Raw genomic sequence first — 23,887 nt, 5'->3', positions numbered from 1 at the left:
AATAAATGTTAAAATAAATGGGGAAACAGCAGAGTTTGAGGATATATATATATGAAAGTGTTTATTCATGCACCGTTAGCCAGTGTCCTGCCTAGGTAACAAAATTCTGTTCATTCATTCATTCATTCAATAGTATTTATCAAGCGCTTACTATGTGCAGAGCACTGTACTAAACGCTTGGAATGAACAGATCGGTAACAGATAGAGACAGTCCCTGCCGTTTGACGGGCTTACGGTCTAATCGGGGGAGAAGGACGGACAAGAACAGTAGCGATAAATAGATTCGAGGGGATGAACATCTCATTAAGACAATAGCAAATAAACAGAATCGAGGCGATGTACATCTCATTAACAAAATAAATAGGGTGAGGGAGATATATACAGGTGAGCGGACGAGTACAGTGCTGAGGGGATGGGAAGGGAGAGGGGGAGGAGCAGAGGGAAAAGGGGGAAAAGAGGGTTTAGCTGCGCAGAGGTGAAGTGGGGGGGTAGAGGGAGCAGAGGGAAAAGGGGAGCTCAGTGTGGGAAGGCCTCTTGGAGGAGGTGAGCTTTAAGTAGGGTTTTAAGGAGGGGAAGAGAATTAGTTCTGTGACACCTTTTGGCCCCAGTATTGCCAATGAAGATCTTTGGCTGTGTACAGAGGTGAAAGAAAGAACAATTCTTGCCTGCGCATTCATGATGTCATTCTCAGTCTCTTCAATGGGCTTCTCGTCTGCCTCCCACCCTCTAACTGTGGGAGTCCCTCAAGACACAGTTCTGGATCCCCTTCTATTCTTCATCTACACCCATTCTCTTGGAGAACTCATGCCCTCCCAGGACTTCAACTACCAACTCTATGTGGATAATTCTCAAATTTACATCTCCAGCCCTGATCTCTCTCCTTCTCTGCATTTCCTTCTGCCTTCAGGACATCGCTACTACCATGTCCCACTGACACCTCAAACTTAGCGCATCCAAAACAGAACTTCTCCTCTTCCCACCCAAGCCCTGCCCTCCCTCTGACTTTCCCATCACTGTAGAGAGCACCACCATCCTCCCTATCTCACAAGCCCGCCACCTCGGCATTATCCTCGACTCAGCTCTCTCATTCGAACCACACATTCAATCGGTCACCAAATCCTGTCAGTTCAACCTACACAACATCGCTGACCTCCCTTCCTCCTCTCTCGCCCCGCTCCGGTCTATTCTTCACTCCGCTGCCCGGCTCATCTTCCCGCAGAAACGATCTGGGCATGTCACTCCCCTTCTTAAACAACTCCAGTGGTTGCCTGTCGACCTCCGCTCCAAAGAAAAACTCCTCACTCTAGGCTTCGAGGCTCTCCGTCACCTTGCCCCTTCCTACCTCTCCTCCCTTCTCTCTTTCTACCGCCCACCCCGCACGCTCCGCTCCTCCGCCGCCCACCTCCTCACCGTCTCTCGGTCTCGCCCATCCCGCCGTCGACCCCCGGGCCACGTCCTCCCGCGGTCCCGGAACGCCCTCCCTCCTCACCTCCGCCAAACTGATTCTCTTCCCCTCTTCAAAACCCTACTTAAAACTCACCTCCTCCAAGAGGCCTTCCCAGACTGAGCTCCCCTCTTTTCCCTCTACTCCCTCTACCGCCCCCCCTTCACCTCTCCGCAGCTTAACCCTCTTCTCCCCCCACTTCCCTCTGCTCCTCCCCCTCTCCCTCCCCACCCCCTCAGCACTGTACCCGTCCGCTCAACTGTATATATTTTCATCACCCTATTTATTTTGTTAATGAAATGTACATCGCCTCGATTCTATTTAGTCGCCATTGTTTTTACCAGATGTTCTTCCCCTCGACTCTATTTATCGCCATCGTTCTCGTCTGTCCGTCTCCCCCGATTAGACCGTAAGCCCGTCAAACGGCGGGGACCGTCTCTATCTGTTGCCGACTTGTTCATTCCAAGTGCTTAGTACAGTGCTCTGCACATAGTAAGCGCTCAATAAATACTATTGAATGAATGAATGAATAAAATCTGTCCTTTCCTCTCTATTCAGACTGCTACCCTGTTAATCCAAGCATTTATCCTATATAACTTGATTACTGCATCGGCCTCCTAGGTGACCTCCCTGCCTCCTGTCTCTCCTTACTCTAATCCATATTTCAGTCTGCTGCCTGGACATTTTTCTTCAGAATCGTTTAGGCCATGTTTCCCCGCTCCTCAAGAACCTCCAGTGGTTGCCCGTCCACTTCCGCATCAAAGAGATGGGCTTTAAAGCACTTAATCCCCTTGCCCCCTCTACTTTTCTTCTCAACCCATTCACTTCACTCCTCCAATGCCAAGCTACTCACTGTACCTTGATCTCATCTGTCTCGCCGCCGACTTCTCACCCACATCCTGCCTCTGGCCTGGAACACCCTCCCTCCTCATATCTGACATACCATCACTCTCCCCACTTTGAAAACCTTATTTAAAAGCTCATCTCCTCCTTTCTTTCTTCCCCTCTAGGCTGTAAGCTCCTTGTGGGCAGGGAATAGGTCTCCCAACTGTTGTACTCTCCCAGCACTTAGTACAGTGCTCTGCACACAGTAAGCACTCAATAAATACCACTGATGGATTGATTGAGTCCTTTCCTGACTAAGCCCTCATTTCCTCACTTGGATTTGCCCCCTTTAATAATAATAATAATAATGATAATGTTGGTATTTGTTAAGCGCTTACTATGTGCAGAGCACTGTTCTAAGCGCCGGGGTAGATACAGGGTAATCAGGTCGTCCCACGTGAGGCTCACAGTTGATCCCCATTTTACAGATGAGGTAACTGAGGCACAGAGAAGTGAAGTGACTTGCCCACAGTCACACAGCTGACCAGTGGCAGAGCTGGGAGTCGAACTCGTGACCTCTGACTCCGAAGCCCGGGCTCTTTCCACTGAGCCACGCTGCTTGCTGTATTTATTCACCCCTCCCCCAGCCCCATAGCACTTATGTACATATCCATAGCCTATTTATGTATAATAATGTCTGCCTCCCCCAAGGATGACGATATTTGTTAAGCGCTTCCTATGTGTCAAACGTTGTTCTAAGCGCTGGGGTAGATACAAGCGCCGGGGTAGGTACAGGTTGGGCACAGTCCCTGTCCCGCATGGGCCTCACAGTTTTAATCCCCGTTTTACAGATGAGGTAACTGAGGCCCAGAGAAGTTTAGTGACTAGCCCGAGGTCACAGCAGACAAGTGGCGGAGCCGGGATTAGAACCCATGACCTTCTGATTCCCGGTCCCGTGCTCTATCCGCTACACCACGCTGCCTCTCCTTGCGGGCAGGGATCGCGTCTACCTGTGCTGTTGTATTATACTCTCCCAAGGGCTTAGTTTAGTGGTCTGCACACAGTGAGTGCTCAGTAAATACCATGGATTGAGTAATTGGTAATTTATTAGCTCCTCCCTTAGCCCCACAGCACTTATGTACATATCTGTGCGACTTCGGGCAAGTCACCTCACTTCTTCACTTCACTTCTAGAGAAGCAGCGTGACTCAGTGGAAAGAGCCCGGGCTTGGGAGTCAGAGGTCATGAGTTCAAATCCCAGCTCTGCCACTTGTCAGCTGGGTGACTGTGGGCAAGTCACTTCACTTCTCTGGGCCTCAGTGACCTCATCTGTAAAATGGGGATTAACTGTGAGCCTCACGTGGGACAACCTGATTACCCTGTCTCCACCCTAGCGCTTAGAACAGTGCTCTGCGCATAGTAAGCGCTTAACAAATACCAACATTATTATTATTATTATTTCGTCCCTCAGTGACCTCATCTGTGAAACGGGGATTGAGACTATGAGCCCTACGTGGGACAGGGAACTTGTCCAACCGGATTTGCTTGTATCCACCCCAGTGCTTAGTACAGTGCTTGGTGCACAGTAAACTCTTAACAGATACCACAGTTAGTAGTATCTTCCACAGAAGCAGTGTGGCTCAGTGGAAAGAGCAAGGGCTTTGGAGTCAGAGGTCATGGGTTCGAATCCCGGCTCGGCCACTCGTCAGCTGTGTGACTTCGGGCAAGTCACTTCTCAGTGCCTCAGTTCCCTCATCTGTAAAATGGGCATTAAGACTATGCGCCCCACGTGGGACAACCTGATTCCCTTGTGTCTACCCCGGCGCTTAGAACAGCGCTCGGCACATAGTAAGCGCTTAACAAATTAAAAAAAAAAATAGTATCTGTAATTTATTTTACTAACCGTCTCCCCCCTTAGATGGTAAGCTCCCTGCGGACAGGGAACGTGTCTACCAACTCGGCTGTGTTTTGCTCTCCCAAGCATTTTAGTACCATGCTCTGCACGCAGTAAATTCTCAATAACTACTATCAATTGGAGAATTAAAAAAGCCAGCCCATCCTTTTGGAAATGGTCAGAGCACAGCAGTAGCGTTGCCATCGGGCTTCGTTCCCAACTGGAGGCTTTCTGGAACGCTGTGCAACCTTCTCTAGGGCTGGGAGAGCCGAACAACTAGCTCCCAGATGCTCCATCGGACTCCTTTAGTCATCACAAGTGGCCCGGGAGGATTACAAACAATGAAGTCCCGCAAAAAGGTGGTTTCCCAGAATTGAAACTATGTGCAACTCAAAAGAGCTTCCCTGGGGGCAAAGAGGGGCAAGCGGAGAATGGGTGACCCCAGTGAGCTGCAGTTGGGAAACTGCAGACAAAGGCGAAGGGGGAAACGTTTTAAGGTTTCCAAACGGCAAAGCTTCGGACAATATCGCAGAGCGGGAACTTGGAGAACAGTGTGAAAGAAGGAGGGACAAGCATCGGGCACTTGAAACCCCTAACGTACAGCAGCGTGACGAGGGCCGATCTTTGCGCGTGTGTGGACGGAGCCACTTGTCAGCTGTGTGACCGTGGGCAAGCCATTTCACTTCTCTGTGTCTCAGTTACCTCATCTGTAAAATGGGGACTAAGACTGTGTGTGTGGACGGAGCCACTTGTCAGCTGTGTGACCGTAGGCAAGTCATTTCACTTCTCTGTGCCTCAGTTACCTCATCTGTAAAATGGGGACTGTGAGCCTCACGTGGGACAACCTGATGACCCTGTATCTCCAGCGCTTAGAACGGTGCTCTGCACAGAGTAAGCGCTTAACAAATACTAACATTATTATTATTATTACGCGGTTGTATCCGCAGATCCTGCGCTGTAGACCCACACGTGATCACGTGGCTTAGTGGAAAGAGCCCGGGCTGGGGAGTCAGAGGTCGTGGGTCCTAATCCCGGGTCCACCACCTGTCAGCTGTGTGACTTGGCACAAGTCCCTTCGCTTCTCGGTGCCTCAGCTCCCTCATCCGGAAAACGGGGATTAAGACTATGAGCCCCAACTGGCACAACCTGATTACCTTGTCGTTACCCCAGCGCTCAGAACAGTGCTTGGCACATAGGAAGCGCTTAACAAATACCAACATTATTATTATCTTCAGTCTCGGAAGCGCCTACAAGCGCAAAGGACTAATCCATGTGCATCTATCGCCTATATGGATACAGTCAGTCCCATTTAAATACTGCATTTAAATCTCTTAAAGGTTCTTAATACCACACCCCGAGTTTCTCTCATCTCCCTCATTATTTTAAAGACCCCGTCAGGCGGAAAGGGAAGATGGTTTTCCTAAACTGACCTTTAAGTTTCAACCGACTGCTTTCGCGTCCTTCTTTTTAGGTGCTTTCTACCTAACAACGCAGACCGTGGTCCTCGATTTCGCCCTCGATTGTGATCGGAGAACGTAATGATAATAATAATGATAATGACTGCCACTCGTCAGCCGTGTGACTGTGGGCAAGTCACTTAACTTCTCTGTGCCTCAGTTACCTCATCTGGAAAATGGGAATTAAGACTGTGAGCCTCGCGTGGGACAATCTGATTACCCCGTATCTACCCCAGCGCTTAGAACAGTGCTCTGCACATAGTAAGCGCTTAACAGATTCTAACATTATTATTATTATTAAGTGCTTGCTGGGTGCCAAGCACCGCGCTGAGCGCTGGGGTCGACGGAAGCAAATCGGGTAGGACCCGGTACTACTCCACCCGTCTCCAAAAGATTCCGTCGCGAGTTTCTCCGAACAAACTCAGATGAGAGTGCTGTACTGTTCTTTCCCAAGCGCTTGGCGCAGCGCTCTGCACACAGTGAGCGCTCAATAAGTACGATCGAGGAATGAATGAATGAGCACGTTCCTCGGGGATCAGAGGCAACGTGTACATAGTCTCAGAGAAGCAACGTGTCTCAGTGGAAAGAGCCCGGGCTTGGGAGTCAGAGGACGTGAGTTCCAATCCCGGCTCTGCCGCTTGGCTGCTGTGTGATCTTGGGCAAGTCACTTCACCTCTCTGTGTCTCAGTTCCCTTATGCGTCAAAAGGGGATTAAGGCTGGGAGCCCCACGTGCGACAACCCGATCACCTTGTATCCATCCCAGCGCTTAGAACAGTGCTTGACACATAGCGAGTGCTTAACGAATACTATTATCATTATTATCATCAGGGTTGTTTGCGTGGCTCAGTGGAAAGAGCACGGGCTTTGGGAGTCAGAGGTCATGGGTTCGAATCCCGGCTCGGCCACTTGTCAGCTGTGTGACTATGGGCGAGTCACTTCACTTCTCTGTGCCTCAGTTACCTCATCTGTAAAATGGGGATGAAGACTGTGAGCCCCAGTGGGACAACCTGATTCCCCTGTGTCGACCCCAGCGCTTAGAACAGCGCTCTGCACATAGTAAGCGCTTAACAAATACCAACATTATTATTATTGTCCGGTTTCCCGTTCCCATTCCGGAGCGCAGCTTTTGTGCGGGGAAATCTCCGTGACCCAGCCGATGGGAACTCCCATTCAGTCCATCGTATTTCTTGAGCGCTTACTGGGTGCGGAGCGCTGTGCTAAGCGCTTGGGAAAATACAAGCCAGCAATAAAGAGAGACGGTCCCCGCTCACCGCCGGGCTCCGCTGTCTTTAGAAAGCTAGAAAGCGGTAGGCGTGTGGCGAGTCGGGGCGAAATCACCCGGCCCCCGGCCCGTCCTTCTCTTGGGGACGGGGAGCAGGCCGATGGCAGAGGGATAGAGCAGGGCCCCGGGAGTCGGCGGGTCGTGGCTTCCGATCCCGACCCCGCCACTTGTCGGCCGTGCGACCCTGCGCAAGATCACTTGACTTCTCCGGGCCTCGGTCGCCCCCTCTGCGAAATGGGGATGAAGCCCGGGAGCCCCACGCGGGGCGGCCCGATTAGCCGGCATCGCCCCCCGAGCCGAACCCCAGCGTTATTCTTTTCAAGTGGCATCCACCCCGGCGCTCGCTACCGCGCCTGGCCCGAACGCCAGGGATTAAAAAGCGGAAGGTTCGGGGCGCGCGCGCGCGATCGCCCCCGACGAGGCTCGCGCCCGTGGCCCCGAGGCGAGCGCACGAAGCCGCCGGAGGCGCGCGTGCGCGAAGGGGGCGCGGGGCCGGGGGTGGTGGGGGGGGGGGGGAGATGGGGACGGCGAGGTGAGGAAGGTGAGCGGAGTGGAGCGGAGTCGCGTGGGTCGGAAAAAGCGGAGCGGCAGTAACGGCGCGCGCGGCCGGGCCGCGGCCAGGGAGCGCGCGCCCGCGCGCCCGCCCGCCCATCCCGAAGCGGCAGGGAGCGCTCCCTCTTCTCTTCTCTCCTCCCCTCGCCCCGTCCCCTCCCCTCCCCGGCCGCTTCCCGTCTCCGCCCCCCCTTCCCTCCGCCCGTCCCCAGCTGGCTCGGGGAGGGGGGGGGTGCTCGATGCCCGGGAGCGCCACCGATCGCACACTCCCCTTCGCTCCAGTCTCCCCTCCGCACTCGCCCTCGTCGGCTTCATTGTGAGGCCCCCGGCGGGCCGCGGCTCCCCCTTCCCAGCCCCCCGATCGCCCACTCCCCCATCCCCACCGGCCTCCCTCGAGACGCCCCTCCACTCCTCTCCTCTCCTCTCCTCTCTCCGGGCCATGGATGGGTGAGTACTTACCTCGAGCGACTCTTCGCCCCCGTTCCCTTTCCCTGGCCGCCGTTCCCCCCGGCCGGGGGCGGGGAGAGGGCTCGGCAGCCTCCCCGTCGTTCCGTCCCCACCCCCCCCACCCCTCTCGGGGGACCCACACCTTTCCGGGTCTCCTTCTCCCCGTCCCTTCCCCGCAGACGCCCCGCTCCGTCTCCCCGCTTCGGGGGACGGCCCCGCGGCCATCCCATCCCACCCCCGTTGCCCCGCAGCGGGGATGGGATGGGACCGGGGGCGGGCGGAACCTGGTTTTCCAGAACCTCTCTCCTCCGCCCTTCCCTCCCTATCCAGCTTTCTCTCCACCCTTCCCGGGAGCGGAGCGGGGCTGGGCTGCAGGGAGGGGGCGCCTCTGAGGCCGGGGGCGGGGAGGGGGGGGGCGGGCAAGGAAGGGAACGACCGAATGAATGCGCCGGCGAGGAAGGAGCTGCCGCCGCTGCCGCTCCTTCTCCTCCTCCTCCTCCTGCTCCCGGGAGGTAGGTTTGGCCGGCGGAGGGCAATTTCCGGGCTCCCGGGCTCGGGGGAGCGAGCAGATCGAGGCAGAGTTAAAAGCCGGTAAGTCCGAAAGGCGGAAGAACCGATCCGTTCCTTGCCCCCGCCCCCCCGCCCCCGCCGGCCGTTGAACTTCGGGGGCTTCGCACCCGGGCTCAAGTGCAAACGCTCCCTCTGTGTTTTCGAGGTGACCCGGGGGGGAGCCGCGGATCCCGAGCTGGAGTTAAACCCGTCTCTCCCCTCTCCCCCACCCCCCGCCTTTTCCCCATCACTTCCTCTTCGAAAATATGCGGGCTGTGTTGGGAGAGATGAAGAGGAGGAGTCCCCGACGACGCTGCTTGCGGGTGGTGCATGGGTTGGGTGCGAGTTTCGCTTTACGCTAAGGAGTTGCCGTTTACAGGGTAAAACGAAGGAAGCGGCCAAGTTCTTTCGAGGCTTTGGAGGCGAAAGCGATCCGAGCGGCGGGGGAAGGGGGGCGGAAAAAAGTGCTAAAGGGGGCGAATGAGCGCTCTCGGGGTGAACCGACCCGGACAAAAAAACGCACCCTCAAAATGGGCCCCGGTACTCCGCCCGATGTGCACGCTTTCGACCCCGGAGGGTGACGGAAAGGGAGCTCCTTCGGGTGGTCGGGGCGGGGAGAGGTGAGGCTTGCATCGCAGGCTTCATTTGATGCGGGAAGAACCAGGAAATGGATTTAGGGTCCTTGCCCTTAGGTGTAAGGATTGGTGGATCTGAGCGATACGCACCTACGCGAAGACTTCTTTGGAGAGGAGTGCGGTGGTAACCTGACTCGTGACAACTTTTCTGGGGACCGCAGATCGTATTAAATCCCCCCCCCCCCCATATCTCCCTCCGATTCCACCAGATTCGGGTGTCGAGGTTGCCCGGGTACGGTGCCACAGGTGGAATCTACTCCCTCTTGAGAAGAGGATGGCGAGAGTGTCAAAAAAAGACTGAATTTCGGTCCGTGCAGAAGAACGCCCCTGTGGTTAGTGTGAAAAAACAACAACAAAAAAAAACCAAAACACGAAAAACCCCAGCCGTGTCCACGGCTGATTAAACTTCATGTTCACGTTGTTCTACAAATGTGACTCATGCCATTGGGTAAAAAGTGAAATCCTTTCAAATATAAGCAAATCCTTCTCCCCTAAAGTGAATCTTTATTTAAATCTTGGGATCTTTGCTTTCATTTATTTGCATAGAGAATTCGCACAACGATCGTGCGCAGCTATGACAATTGAAGGGTTTTCTGGGGTTTTTTGTTTTTCCGAGACTACATTTTAGCATGCTGGAAGTAAGTCGGGATCGGGGTGGAATCTGGTTCCGATCTAAGAAAAAAAAGCCCGCACATTCATCACCCATGGGCGCCTCTCCCCACCCACCCGAAAGTGGGCATTTGTTTTTTGGTTAGAATCTGGTTAGATTTTTTTTTTTTTTTTTTTACTTTCAGTACTGCTTTTTAGGGACGACCCCAGTTTTGGTGATTTAGTTTGAAACGGCTAATTTTGATATCCCAAAGTGGAACAGATAGGTCGGCATAAACACTGTTTAAGAAATTAGGCTAACGTTGTTAGAAATGACTGCCCTGTGATGTAAAAAAAATAAATATTTGATAGGGAGATATTACAGATTCTGGTAAGAGATCAATCAGTAAAGATTCATTACCAGTTTATATCTGTAATCTGTATAATCAGCGCAAATAGGATTAGTTTTGGGTTTTTTTTCAGGGCTCTGGTCTCTTCGTTTATTTATTTCAGTGTCTGATCCCCCCTCTGAGACCAAGCTCCTTGTGGGCAAAGATGTTGTCAACCCAACTCCATTGTACTCTCCCAACTGCTTAGTGCAGTGCTCTTTATGCAGTAAGAGTTCAGTCAATGCCATTAATTGATTAGGAGACCAGTGTTATAAACTGGTATCATACATTACGTTGCCTGGGATGTGGATGCACGACAGGACATTCGGTTTGTGCGAATCTTTTATTTCAGATTCTCATCGAGGCAACTGGAGCGAAAATAATTATGGGATGACCTTTAATTTTAAAAAAATCGATTTTCATAGTGTTTTTTTTAGCCCCAATCTTTTGTCTTTTACTGTTTTCATGAGAGATGAAATATTTGGAGGTAGTAAAGTTTATGTCAAATTTTTTTTATTCACAGATGGCATATCAATATCAAGGTTCAAAGACCTTTATAGTTCTTTTTAAATCAGAGTAATCACTATTTGCTTATTTAGGACGATTATAAACTTCTTGTGTTTAAAGTACATAGAGTAAATTGATCTGTGGAACCCCTAATGTGTGCATAATTTATCTCTAAAGAGTCTGCAGGCACTATTAGTATATGACAGTTCTCTTATGGTTCAACAGATGGATTTTGAATGTCATATAATTTTAATTAAAATGGATTCACCCCACCCTCAAGGTGTGGTTCTGGCCACAGTGAGAATTTGCCCTTAGGGGCCTAATTAAGCATCTGTATTTTCCCACAGCCTGAAAAAGATCCTTTGCTTAAATCTTTGTTAATCTCCCCCCAAATTTGGCTCTGTGTCTGTATTTGACTGAAGATGCTCGCAGCGTGTCTTTCAAGTTGATTTGTAATCCTGTAATAATGATTCCAATGTCATTTTTCTCTTGAGGTTTGGGACAAAAAGTGACATTTAAGAGGAGGCCTCTATTTCTGTGAAATCCCAGCTTGAGGAGTTGGTTTTGATTGAAATTTTAAAGAGACCACCTCACCTCCCTAATTTGCAAGAGAGAAATTCTGCTCATCGGTTTTTCATTTTTATGTTGTGTGGAGCAACGAGTCAATTTAACCAACCCAATATTTCCGCTGGAGCACAATTTTTGCAATCCAAGGGCTCAGTTAAAAGGGAATTGGACTGTTTTTAGCCATTAAGGCTTAGATTATTTTGCATAGTGTATGTTTACCAAACCGTTCAGTAGTCCCATTTCCTTTGCATTACTATCCCACAACTCATCCCATTCTTACTCTTATTATTTCCATTGTTGTAACAATGCTTTTTCTTTCTTTTAACCTTATTTACCTCTGTCTTTGCAATAACTTGTTCTCTAACTTTGTTTTCCATTTTCTCTCTTCATTTTTTTTCCATACAGTGTTGTTACAGATCTTATAACAGTCGGTTTAAAGGTAGGAATCTTTTTCAATCCTTCCATATGAACTCTGGTATCCTCTTAATGACAGGCTCTCCTTTGGTGAAACCCTATCACTTGACGTTCATATTCATTGTCTATTTTATTGTGCTGTTTGTGTGTCAGCAGTGTCGGTACCTGTTTTCCCTCCTTCCTAGACTGTGAGCCCTGTGGGGACAGGGAGGGTGTCCAGTCTGTGTATCCTGTATCTACCCCAGCACTCAGTACAGCGCCTGGCACTTAGTGAACACAAAGAAATACCACAGTCATTATTATTTGAATATACAGGCTGCCGGCTCTTGCATATAAATGCTGGTGGAGGAGGGCCAAAAGGTAGATAAATCAAATCCTCTAGTAATCCGAAACCCTGCTTTGAACCACTTATGTCAACTTCCCCTAGTTAACATAACCTCTTTTACAAGTACTTCTAAAACCGGTTCCTATTCTCTTTCCTTCAGCCTTCTCTCCTGGATGGACTAATGAGTAGTGATATGATTAAAGGGTGAGTAGTAGGAGAGAGGGGGACCAAGGGGGTAGACGATTCCATAAACTGGACGATTGAGTCCTCCGAGGTAGTTTGTATACCCTGCAAGTCATTTTTAGCCCTTTAGAACTTTCAATAAAAAGCTAAATTGTAAAACTCTTTCTTCGTTCACTCGATTAAACAATCCTCGTGATGTCAGTTGATTAAAATAGAGTTTGATCTTTCCATTTCTACCTCATTGAAAATCACAACTGAATATTGCTAACTCTCTTTGAAAACCTTTTTTTTTTTAGCATTCCATTGTGGAAAAATTTCTAATTCATTTTAAGTGTGCTATTGTTTCAAGTAATGCAGATTGACAAATGTCAGGCTGACATTTCCTTTCCAGATGTTTTGTGAGCCTTTCAAGCTTATGATATTGTGAATGACTGTTGAAAGGATGCAAAACGGAGTGTTTTACGAGGTCCTTATTATCTGGGGAAAAAGGCATTAATACCAGAATTGCGAATTTATAGACCAAACCGTTGAAGACTTACCTCCTATTTAAGCCTAAATGGAAATGCATTAGCAAGTGGTTAAAATAAAATACTTCTACCCTCTGGCAGTCGAGTGCTTTTCTAAGGCCTATGCAGATAACATAGAGGTCTTGGTGTCAGATCTGCACTTTTCCTGTATCTCCTGAGGCTCTCTATAATTTGTTTTTGCATCTGTCTCCCCCACCAGACTCCTCGTGGGCAGGGAACTGGGCAGGGAACGTATCTACTGACTGCTGTATTTTACTCTCCCGGACATTACATACGTTGCTCTGCATACAGTAAGCGCTCAATAAATATCATTGACTGATTGAGTGGCACCTCAGCTGCCGTGAGGGAGAGGGTAGAGGAGAAGCATCTGCCACCTGCTTTGGAGCACTCAGATTAGCCGGTTCCCCTCCTACCTCGCGGATTAGGGTCCAGCGTCCACACTTGCCCCTCTGGTGCTGGCTTGCTCGCCGTGTCTCAATCTCGTCCGTGCCCCCGCCTTTGACCTGGAGCCCCCTCCCATTCCATATATGACGGACTTCCTCTGTCAGCCTTATTAAGATCACATCTCCCCCAAGTCGTCGTACATGAAGTCCTCATTTCCCCTATTCGGTCTCCATTCATTCGGTCATATTTATTGAGCGCTTACTGTGTGCAGAGCACTGTACTAAGCGCTTGGGAAAGCACAATACAGCAATAAAGAGAGACAGTCCCTGCCCACGACGAGCTCACAGTCCAGAAAGCAGCGTGGCTCAGTGGAAAGAGCCCGGGCTGGGGAGTCAGAGGTCATGGGTTCGAATCCCACCTCTGCCACTTGTCAGCTGTGTGACCGTGGGCAAGTCACTTCACTTCTCTGGGCCTCAGTGACCTCATCTGTAACATGGGGCTAAAGACTGTGAGCCTCACGTGGGACAACCTGATGACCCTGTGTCTCCCCCAGTGCTTAGAACAGTGCTCTGCACATAGTAAGCGCTTAACAAATACCAACATTATTAATATTATGCGCCTGCCTCTGCGCCTTTAGTCACTGGATATTCACCCCACCCTCGGCCCCACTGCACTTATTTACATATAATAATGATAATAATAAGGATGATGGTATTTGTTAAGCGGTTACTATGTGCCAAGCAGTGTTGTAAGCGCTAGGGTAGATACAAGGTAATCAGGTTGTCCCACATGGGGCTCACAGTCTTAATCCCCATTTTACAGATGAGGGAACTGAGGCACAGAGAGGTTGAGTGGCTTGCCCAGCAGACAGGGGCGGAGCTGGGATCCATGGCCTCTGACTCCCTTTCCACTAAGCCACGCTGTCCCTAATTTGTTCATTTTGATGTCCCCCCCGTCCCCCCTCCCGCCCCCCCCCCCCGCCTCTAGAGCGTGAGCTCCTTGCGGGCAGGGAACGTGTCTACTAACTGTCGTATCGTACCATCCCAAATGCGTAGCCCGGTGCTTTGCACACAGTGTGCACTCAGTAAAGACCATTGATTGGTTTATAGACTCTTCGATCAGCTGTGGTAAAGCTAGGCCAAAGGACTGAAAGTGGAGGAAGGCGTCTTACAGTTTCACAAAACTGGGGGAAGTTCGTATGGGCTGGGATCGAATCAGGTTTCCCGGGCAGCTCACATACTGCAACTAGGATGTCAATTTTCATGTCTTATTTACATATAGAAAATAATCTTGGAGTTTCTCTCAAAATATTTATCATATTTCTCCACGTGCCAGTTTTTTCTGCGTACTTGGGTTCAGGCATATTAATCGGTTAATCCGTCACTGGTACTTATTAAGCGCTTACTATGTGCAGAGCAATTTACCGAGTGCTTGGGAGGGTACAGTACAACAGAATTAGCTGACACGTTCCCTGCCCGTAATGAGCTTACAGTCTGGGGGGGTGGTATTTATTGAGCGCTTAACTGTGTGCAGAGCTCTGTACTATGCAGCTTGGGAGAGTACAATATAACACTGTTGGTAGACATGTTTCCTGCCCACGACGACCTTACAGTCTAGAGACTGTATATTTAGATGACATATGACCTACCTTTCAAATAATAGAACTGACTAATTGGATTCTAGGAATTGTAGAAAATGTTTACGTGACCTAGATGTGGAAGATGGTCGTCGAATGTACGACCGTTAATTCGTCCGGCTAAATTAATCAAAAAGGTTGGGCGCTCCATGTGTCGGGTGACCATTTTTCACATGGGTCCATTAAACTGGATTTTCATTCAGTCGTATTTATTGAGCGCTTACTGTGCGCAGAGCGCTATACTAAGCGCTTGGAAAGTACAGTTTGGCAACAAATAGAAACAATCCCTATCCAACAGCGGGCTTCTCTTATACTTAATTCTTACTGAAATGAATATGTTGACTATCTGAATTGGAATTTATGATGTTAACAGGGGTCTTCACCCCTAAATCCCAGGCAATAAAGCCTCCCCTCACTCCCCCGACCTCCCGCGCCCCAGGCACTGCAGGAGCCCCTGGAACCCGTTCAGCCTCCACTGGGCCCTAAAGACCTCCAGATTTTTTCATTCTTTTACCGCAGGTTTTGGGGCATCCTACTCACTGCCCCCCCAAGTCCCTGCACCTCTCTTGCTGCCACCGGAAGCGGCGTGGCGTAGCGGATAGAGCACAGGCCTGGGAGTCAGAAGGTCATGGGTTCTAATCCCGGCTCCTCCACTTGTCTGCCGTGTGGCCGTGGGCAAGTCACTTCACTTCTCTGTGCCTCAGTGACCTCATCTGTCAAATGGGAATTAAGACTGTGAGCCCTCTGCAGGACAGGGACTGTGTCCAACCTGATTTGCTTGTCTCCACCCCAGGGCTTAGTACAGTGCCTGGCACACAATAAGCGCTTAACAAATACCATATTACGGCTGAGCCGGGCGCCTCCCAGAGCTGGCTGCGGGAAGCTTGTGGACAAAAGTGCTCCCGCCCATGACTTCCCAGATCAAGTGTCTCCCCGCACCTGGAGTTTCTCCCCCGACCCCTACTGCAGGCAGACACCAAGAGCTGCTCTGTGACCTCGGGCGGGTCACTTGACTTTCCTGTGCCTCATTTCCCTCATCTGTAAAGTGGGGATTAAGATTGTGAGTCCCAAGTGGGACAGGGACCGTGTCCAGCCTGATTAGCTTGTATCTATCCCAGCCCCTATTACAGTGCCCGGCAGCTACCATTAAAGAAAATCTGGGATCGCTACAGTGTTTTACCTATTCTTAATAGGTAACAATCAAAACCGAGCTAGGTTCAACTGCTTTTCCCTGGATCTAATACCGTTGGCCTTCCGGAACCCCCTGTACCTCCCTGTTGGCGTCCTGGGGCTCATGTTCTTCTCCATCTCCGGGAGAGCAGCTCACTCCTCCCGAGTCCTGGCTTCTGGACTCCGAGCCTCCAGGGATCGCCTCCAATCCCTTCCTGTGCCCATCCAGAGTCCACCCCACGGGCTCTCCCTGTGTCCTGCTCTCTCAGGTCCACAGCTCAAGACGGCTGAAGATCACCTCTCTCCCAGCCTGCCCCTCTACTTCCTCCCCAATCCTTCTGTCCGATCGGTTTGGCTTTACGCTTCAGGGAAGGGATCCAAGGAGTGACTCTCCTCACTTCCTCCCTCTCCTACGCATGGGGTCCGGTGGAATCAATCGGTTGTCATGGAATCCAGGGACTACAGATAATCAAATGTTGGGCTAATCGGCTCCCCGTATTCATTCATTCATCCAGTCGTATTTATTGAGCACTAACTGTGTGCGAGGCAGTGTGCTGAGTGCTCGGAAGAGTACGGTACAACAACAAACAGACACGTTCCCTGTCCACAACGAACTCACAGCCTAGAGGGGGAGACAGACATTAATAAATAAATAAATAAATAAATAAATAAATAAATGGGGATCGGAGGGAGGATGAATGAGGGGAGCAAGTCAGGGCGACGCAGAATCATCTGGTAAGTGATTTACTGGAGCCGGAGTTGTGGAGAATCTCTCTTTACCTGACCCCTCCGCTGACATATGGGGAAGTGGTTAGGGTACCTGGGGGTCCCTTTAATGATGATAATAATAATAATGATGGTATTTGTTAAGCTCTTACTAAGTGCCAAGCACTCTTCTAAGCACTGGGGTAGATATACGGTAATCAGGTTGTCCCACGTGGGGCTCACAGTCTTCATCCCCGTTTTACAGTTGAGGTAACTGAGGCACAGAGAAGTGGCTTGCCCAAGGGTCACACAGCAGACAAGTGGCGGAGCAGGGATTAGAACCCACGACCTCTGACTCCAAAGCCCGTGCTCTTTCCACTAAGCCATCCTGCTGCTTTCTAGGGCTAGGTTTGGAGGGGAGAAGAGGAAGCGAGGTCAGAGATTTCTGACATTTGCTGCTCAAATGGATACAGCAATTGGGCAGCCAATAGCGAGGAGGATCAAAATGGGACAGTTGGCACTCACCGGAGAATCGTGCTGCGTGACCTTGGGCGAGTCACTTCACTTGTCAGTGCCTCAGTTACTTCATCTGTAAAATGGGGATTGAGACTGTGAGCCCCACATGGGACAGGAACTGTGTCCAACTCGATTTGTTTGTATCCACCCCAGCGCTTAGTACAGTGTCTGACACATAGTAAGTGCTTAACAAATACCATTATTATTATTATTTTTTTTAGTTCTCTTAAATCACTATTTAGTTGTGTTGTCCAGAAAACTGATGCCTGTTTGCCTTTTTTACGCTTATGTTGGTTTTGTTAAACGTGATGGAAAGGAGCAGTGATGGCATACAGCACAACAACTATATGCCAAGCCAACCCCCTTCACTCCCCACCCTAAACTTCATGAAATTGAAAGAATGCTGCATTGTCTGTTTATACAAATAACAGCAAAATAGGATTATGAAGGAAACAGATCCTCAGAAGCCATTTGGTGGTAAATTCAGCATAATTTTTACCATCTTGCTACTAACTACTGGTATTTATTTACCAACCTGACCACATTTTTTAAGTGCCCAGAGGGAGTGGATGTCTACTTCAAAGCTGTTGAGTATTCTTAGAACGATATTTATATTTGGTTCAAGGCCCTCGGAAGCCCTATCTTTATTGCTTTTGAAATCTCTTTTCTAGGATTAAGTAAATTATACCATTTCTACCAACAGTGGGATGTTTTCAGGGATTGGGTCTCTGTCCCCTTCTTGCAGTGTTTCGGTCACCGAGCCGTCGTAGAGTTCTGCCCTTTACGGATACGTATCGTGGGCCTTTCCCAGCAGCTGCTGTGGATGAGACTCCTGAAATGGTCCGGTAGCCATATGGGGTCCCAGTGGCTGTTTTGGGAGCCACAGGGCCAGTGAGGTTCTAAGGCTGGGATGGCGGAGGTGAGACCTCATCGTCCCTAACTAACGTGGCCCAACTCCCTTCCTCCCCCAACATTGCTTCCCTGCCCTTCTCCCCAACACCCTCACGGGAAAATGAGTCTCCGACTGTGCCAAGGGTGGGAGACCAGGTAGTTACCTACTTTAAGGAGGGAGAATCCAACCCACTTGATTGCGACTCTTCCCCTCCCTTGACTGCCAGCATTCCACCTGAACTTTTTCCCCCTTTGGAGAGGGGTTCCAGTTGGCACCCGGGCGGGTCGGGAAGGAATCGGAATCCCAGCTATGGGAGAAAGAGAACGGAGAGTGGGGAAGGACACTTCTCCACCTCCACTTTTCAGGCTGTGAGGGAACACTGTCCCAAGGTGATACTTTTAAGCAGCGTTAAAAAAAAACAAAAACAGATCCAGCAATAGAAATGAGCATAATTTATTCACACATACAGCGTCCCAGTTGACAAAGTATAGCATTGTCCTCAAAGTGTCTATTTCTTGGCTAGTATATTTTCTTCTCAATTCACTCATAAACCAAGGTGTGATAAGATATGCATATTTTATCCTTGCAGGCATGCATTTTGGTGTTGCGTGGGGGTCTAATTTATGCACGTAAACCCATAGGCGCATAATACCTTTTTCTGTGGTATTTGTTAAACATTTACTATGTGCCAGGCACTGTACTAAATGCTGCGGTAGATACAAGGTAATCAGGTTGGACAAAGTCCCTGTCCCACACAGAGCTCACAGTCTTAATCCCCATCTTACAGATGAGGTAACTGAGTCACAGAGAAGTGAAGTGACTTGCCCATGGCCGCACAGCAGACAGACGGTGGAGCTGGGATTAGAACCCAGGTCCTCTGACTCCCAAGCCCGTGCTCTTTCCACTAGGCCATGCGGCTTCTAGCTGTACTAAGTTGTACTTTATAGTCTGCTTTTGTATCTGAGAAGTCATTCTTTTTAAACAACTCCTTAGTCATAAATTATGAGTGCATGTTTTACATATCTGTTTATTAACAAAAGATTAGATATTCATGCTCAGTAGCCTAAATTGTGAAATCTATTCCTACGGGGCCATCCTTCATTTTCAAAGATGAGGCTCCTGACGGTGAGATCCTATCCGAGTGTTGCAAGTGAGACTGGAAGGAATGTGTGACCGACACTCCCTTTTGCATTATGTACGCGTTAGGATAGTTCCCTGTCTCATTAATCTCTTCGGCCCATCCAGGAGTTGTCCCTGTTTGTGAGCCTGTTTATCCCAATCTCCGGGACCCTTTGTTCAAGGAGAACGACCCCCTTTTCTGATCCGCTCCCCGCAGGGCTGGTCTGTCCCTTCCCGGTGATCTTCCAACTGCTGGCTGCTATTTCCTGTTGAGGTCGTGCTTCAGCTTTATCTTTCCATTGTTTATTCTGCCTTCCCTGCCCCTTTCAGTTCACTGTGGAGCAGCTGTTTGGTATCCTGCTCTAGTTTCTTTTTCCATGCCCAAATCAGCAAAGCGGTGTTGCCGTGAGTATCGCTCCCCTGCCGATGAGTTGACTGCGTGCCGGGACCTTGTCGGGACTGATTTTGCGCTGCCTTTCGGTGTTGAGTAGACAGCGGTGTCAGTGGTCCTTAGAGGACTCAAGAAGTCTATCTCCTCTTCTGAAGTCCAGCGTGGCCTCGTAGCCACGTAGAAGGTTAGACACCGCACAGATCCACGGAACCTCACCTCGATACAGAGCTTGGTGCTCTTTTGTCCCAGCGCTCGGTCATTCTGTCAAGAGCGATGGAGGACTGTGTCCTTTCCATTTCGCGCTCCTTCGTCTGTTGGTTCCGGCCAGTCTGCTGCCTGGGCGGCAACATTTGGTGACAACGTTAAGTGCCGTGTCGGTGATGAGAGTCTTCTGTTTGTGCGTAGGGTTTCCAGGATTCAGGAACTACAGACGTTTTGGAAGCGTTTTAGGGTTGTACCCCGGGCCAGATCAACTCCCCCCAGTGTTAGGGGCCAATCAGTTTTGTGAGAAGTTCCCCCCCCACGCCGCGAACATCATATATGAAGTCGTCATGTCACACAGCATGTGCTGTCATTGGGCAGCCGCAGTAGAACGAGAGAGGTGGTTCCCCTGGAATCTCCAGGACCTCCTTCCCCTTCCTTCTCTGGTAGATTACACCTTTGGGTGGGGAGTGGGGGTGCGGCGCTCCAGACCTGCCCAGATTATCTTTAAATTCCTGATTCAGAAGTTTCTGTCCCAGCTCACTCTGTGTGGTTCTTTTTTTTCCCAAGTCATTCATTCGGTCGTATTTAGCAAGCCCTTACTGTGTGCAGAGCGCTCTCCTGAGTGCTTGGAAAGAACATTTCGACAACAGATAGAGACAATCCCTACCCAACAACGGGCTTCAGTTTAGAAGTCAGGAATTTGGAGGCACGCCCTGGGACTGCACCCCCTGGAGACCATTCATTCATTCAATCGTATTTATTGAGCGCTTACTGTTAAGCTAAGCGCTTGGAAAGTACAATTCGACAACAAATAGAGACAATCCCTATCCAACAACGGGCTCACGGTCTAGAAGGGGGATTGTGCCAGGAGGGCAGGAGCTGCCAGAGAGTAGGGAGATGCAGTCAGACATGATGTTAATAATGCCAGGCACTACATAAGCACTGGGGTGGATACAAGCAAATCGGATCGGACACAGTCCCTGTCCCACGTGGAGCTCACAGTCTCAATCCCCATTTTGCAGATGTGGTAACTGAGGCCCAGAGAAGCAAAGTGACTTGCCCAAGGTCACACAGCAGAAAAGTGGCGGAGCTGGGATTAGAACCCGTGACCTTCTGACACCCAGGTCCCGGCTCTATCCGCTACGTCACGCCCCTACTGCCGGGTGCCACGGTCCCTTGAGCTGGGTAGGACAGGCTGACCTTTAGGTTCCATTGCCTTCTCCTGCTCTAACAATCCAGTTTCCTGCAGCCTGACCTTCCTGTTGCCCCCACCCCCGTTTCCTTCCACCCGAGCCCCGGCCACTTGTCTGCTAATCACATGCCCGGACAGGCCAGAGCTTCAGGACAGCAGGGATTTGCAGTGTGGGAGGGGAAGTGATTTCAGAGGGAAAGCGGGTTCCATCCAGCTGTGCATGAGGTCTGCTTTCGGAGTGGGCGTGGGTAATAATAATAATGTTGGTATTTGTTAAGCGCTTACTATGTGCCGAGCACTGTTCTAAGCGCTGGGGTAGACACAAGGGAATCAGGTTGTCCCACGTGGGGCTCACAGTGTTAATCCCCATTTTACAGATGAGGTAACTGAGGCACCGAGAAGTTAAGTGACTTGCCCAAAGTCGCACAGCTGACAAATGGCCGAGCCGGGATTTGAACCCATGACCTCTGACTCCAAAGCCCATGCTCTTTCCACTGAGGTGGACTGCAGCTCGTACGGCTGAAGGGAGAGGGCACGGTTTGGGAAGTTTGCACCCCTGGACTTCAGTCCCGTGTTAATATTGCCCTGGCTGTCCGATTTTCTTTTTTTAATGGAATTTATGAATCGATTGGTTCTCAAACACTGTCCCAAGCACAGGGGTAGATACCAGTTAATCAAGTTGGACATAGTCCCTGACTCACATGGGGCTCACACTCTAAGTAGGAGGGAGAACAGGTATTTCATCCCCATTCTGCAGATGAGGGAACCGAGGCACAGAAAAGCGAAGTGATTTGCCGCAAGTCACCCAGCAGGCAAGTGGTGGAACGTGCAGAGCCGTTATTTATTTGCCTTTAGGTGCCTTGAGGATGGTCGTCTTTAAGTAGCAGTTCCTGAATGACCGTCTCAAAGATTTTTAAAGCCCCTCGTAGCCCGTTGAACCGGTGGGGTTTTCTTGTGCATCAGAAGCCTATTGAAAAGATATGCACACTCGTGGATTCAGTCTCACATCTGCAAACCGAAGGACAACTCTGTTAGTAGGAGAGTTTAAAAAGGATTGCATCAACCACATAAAACTGCTTCACTCAGGAAGTGGTGGGGTTAGGGTCAAATGGGGTACCTTCCACTCGGATTCGACCAATTATTCCATCTTGGAGTAGCCTAAGGGCCTCGGTGTGTTTCTCAGGATGGCCAAATTTGCATAGCAATTTCCGGAGCCCCCGCTCCATTAATGGTGTCAAATGCTTTTCTACCGGTCGAAGGAAATACTATAGAGGTCAGTCAGTCAATCGGTCGTATTTATCGAGCGCTTACTATGTGCAGAGAACATTGTACTAAGCGTTTGGGAGAGTACGAAGGTCACGAGAAGCAGTGTGGCTTAGTGGAAAGAGCATGGGCTTGGGAGTCAGAGGGCCGTGGGTTCTAATCCCGGCGCTGCCACTTGTCAGCTCTGTGACTTTGAGCAAGTCACTTAATTTCCCCGTGCCTCAGTTACCTCCTCTGTAGAATGGGGATTAGAGACGGTGAGCCCCACGTGGGACAAGGGCTGTGTCCAACCCTATTCACTCGTATTCACCCCAGCACTTAGTACAGTGCCTGGCAAGTGCATAATTAAGCACGTAACGAATACCACAGTTATTGTTATTGCTATGGTTACAGTACAGTAGAATTAGCAGACATGTTCCCTCCCCATAACAAGCTTACAGTCTAGAGGGGGAGACGGACATTAATATGACATTTTTTTTAAAAAAAGATCCCGGGGTTGCTTTCTGCTGCACTTTTTCTGCATCTCATACCGCTTCTCCTTGCTGTAATTTGTTTTATGTCTGTGTGCCCCACTAGATAGCGTGCTTCTTGAGGGCGGGGGTCGAGCCTACCGATTCTGTTGTATCTCCCAAGTGCTTAGTATAGCGTTCTGTGCACAGTAAGCACAACATAAATACCATTGATCGATCGAATGAGTGCTCGAAAGATCAGATCTTCCGAGCCGCGTTTTGGTCCGATGCCAGATTGCGATTTAGGGAATGCCCAGCTAACTATGCTGTTGGTCAAGTGGAAAGAGCACTGCTCTGGGAATCAAGAGGCCTGGGTTCTAGTTTCAGTTTTGCCAGTAGCTGGTTTCTTTGGACAAACACTGTTTATGCACTTCACCGTGGGCTACACTAATGCCTTCCTTCGTGCTTGCTGCATTCCGTGCCCCACAGGGAACCAGACTGGCAGGGATAGATGAGACTAGTCAATTCCTCTGCACAGGTTGTCAGATTCTGAAATCTCAGGACCGAGAATTCTCTGTCACTCCTAATGGGAGACTCCATCATCAGGATTTTGGCCAGAATTTTTCCGGTAGTGGAAAGAAGTGAGAAGCCCCGGGGTTTTTCACAGTCTGTTCTCTGCCTTTTCTTCAAGGGTGGTATCGTCAGAGACTTACTTCTTTCGATTTTCATGAGTTGAGAAAAAGAAGCTGGTGCAGGTGAAAGGGATTACTGGGTCCTTTCTTGCATTCTGTCAGACGTGAGTGCTTTACCACTTTTCATGGCTCTGATTGCATCAACTGGTTTCCATGCTAGTGATTCGGGCAGTGCTTGGCCCGAAGTCAGCACTTAACAAATACCCGTAATATTATTATTATTAACAGCTTCCACCATGGTGGAGGAGGGGATAGTAATCGTGCTTAGTATGTGCCAAACATTGGCTTAGATAGAAGATAATTAGATTGAACTAAGAGTTCCTGATCCTTGCAGGCCTCATGGCTACAAGAGAGGGAAGGAGAATAAGTATTTTATCCCCATTTTTACAGATGAGGAAACTGAGGCATAGAGCGGTTAAGTGACTTGCCTGAAGTCCCACAGCAGCTAGCAGTAGAGCCGGGGCTCCAGGACTCCTGTGCTCCTTCCACCAGCCCACCCTTGCCTCCATGGGGCTGCTGGAATCTGTTAATCTACAACATTTAGATAAAATTCTCACGATCCAGACAAACACGAGTACCATATATTTGCATATTAAAGTAATTCATTAACCTCAAGGTCAAATATCCTTGGCCCTGCAAAGCCAAGGCACGTTCAGGAAGTCATTATAGTGTTTTTGCCTTTTATAGAC

The 23,887-nt window shown here is 49.8% G+C and overlaps 1 protein-coding gene across 3 annotated transcripts in view; it reads left to right on the top strand.

Moving 5' to 3' along the window:
* Positions 1 to 8,359: 8,359 nt before the first annotated feature.
* The window catches only part of PTBP3 (polypyrimidine tract binding protein 3), a 178,070-nt gene continuing 162,542 nt past the window's right edge, over positions 8,360 to 23,887 (top strand). Inside the window, exon 1 of one of the 3 annotated variants that reach the window (XM_029053781.2) lies at positions 8,360 to 8,492. The gene's annotated coding sequence lies outside the window, so the exon portion shown is untranslated. Of the gene's footprint in view, positions 8,493 to 11,541; positions 11,576 to 12,060; positions 12,080 to 23,887 lie in introns of those variants that run through there. The other 2 variants (XM_029053780.2, XM_029053782.2) reach the window with 2 other exon arrangements.

The sequence above is a fragment of the Ornithorhynchus anatinus genome, chromosome X3 (assembly GCF_004115215.2).
Source record: "Ornithorhynchus anatinus isolate Pmale09 chromosome X3, mOrnAna1.pri.v4, whole genome shotgun sequence".
Lineage (NCBI taxonomy): Eukaryota > Metazoa > Chordata > Mammalia > Monotremata > Ornithorhynchidae > Ornithorhynchus > Ornithorhynchus anatinus.
The sequence above is the reverse complement of the archived record's forward strand: the minus strand, read 5'-3'. Positions and strand labels throughout refer to the sequence as shown.